Source organism: Orycteropus afer, unplaced genomic scaffold (genome assembly GCF_000298275.1).
Source record: "Orycteropus afer afer isolate SDZICR_OR568_19922 unplaced genomic scaffold, OryAfe1.0 scaffold00023, whole genome shotgun sequence".
Classification (NCBI taxonomy): domain Eukaryota; kingdom Metazoa; phylum Chordata; class Mammalia; order Tubulidentata; family Orycteropodidae; genus Orycteropus; species Orycteropus afer.
Window position 1 is genome coordinate 9,510,077 of NW_006921610.1, and position 1,513 is coordinate 9,511,589.

Sequence of the window (1,513 nt, forward strand, 5' to 3'; positions counted from 1 at the left end):
GTCACCTCCACTGACAATGTCACCTGATATGATCCACATGCCCTTCAGCCCCCTAGTTATGTCACTGTCATGTTCATGCACATTCCAAAGAAAGGTGATCCAACAGAATGTGGAAATTATCAAACAATATCATTAATATCACACACAAGTAAAATTTTGCTGAAGATAATTCAAAAATAGTTGCAGCAGTACTTCAACAGGGAACTGCTGGAAACTCAAGGCAGATTCTGAAGAGGACATGAAACATCTGCTTATGTCAGATGGATCGTGGCTGAAAGCAGAGAATACCAGAATGATGTTTACCTGTGTTTTTTGACTATGGAAAGGCATTCAACTGTGTGGATCATAATAAATTATGAATAACATTGTCATGAATGGGAATTCCCATCTTTCACTTACTCGTGCTCATGCAGAAGGGGTACATAGACCAAGAGGCGGTCTTTCAAACAGAATAAGGACATATTGTGTGGTTTAAAGTCAGGAAAGATGTGTGTCAGGATTGTGTCCTTACACTATACTTACTCAGTCTGTATGCTGAGCAAATAATTGGAGAAGCTGGATTATATGAGGAACAATGCTGCATCAAGTTTGGAGGAAGACTCATTTACAACCTATGATATGCAAATGACATAATCTTGCTTGCTGAAAGTGAAGAAGACTTGAAACACTTACTGATGAAGATCAAAGACTATAGCCTTCAGTATGGATTATACTGTAACATAAAGAAAACCAAAATCTTCACAACTGGACCATTAGGCAACATCATGAGAAATGGAGAAAAGACCAGACTTTTCAAGGATTTCATTTTACTTGGATCCACAGTCAACAGTGTAGAAGCAGCAGTGAAGAAATCAAATGACATGTTGCATTGGGCAAATCTGCTGCAAAAAACTCTAAAGTGTTGAAAAGCAAAAATGTCACTTTTAGGACTAAGTTGCACCTGACCCAAGCCATGATATTTTCAATCCCTTCATATGCATGTCAAAGCTGGACAATGAATAAGAAAGACCAAAGAAGAATTAATGCCTTTGAATTATGGTGTTGGTGAAGAATATTGAAAATATCATGCCAGAAGAATGAACAAATCTGTCTTGGAAGAAGTACAGCCAGAATGCTACCTAGAAGGGAGGATGGTGAGACTTAATCTTACATACTTTGGACATGTTATTAGGAGGGACCAGTCCCTGGAGAAGGACATCATGCTTGGTAAAGTAGAGAACCAGTAAGACCCTCAACAAGATGAATAAAACAGTGGCTGCAAAAATGGGCTCAAACATAGCAATGATTGTTAGGATGTTGCAGGACTGGGCAGTATTTCCTTCTTTCGTACATAGAGTCACTACAAGTCAGCACCAACTTGACAGCACCTTAAAACAACAACAATGTGTGTGTCTCAGATATGAATTTTGGGCTTTCCTATTTACATTCAGAGGAGTGAACCTGGGCATTCACAGGGTACAACCATGCCCCTATTGTCAGCACATGGAAAAGGGAGGCAGGCCTGGGGGGGGGG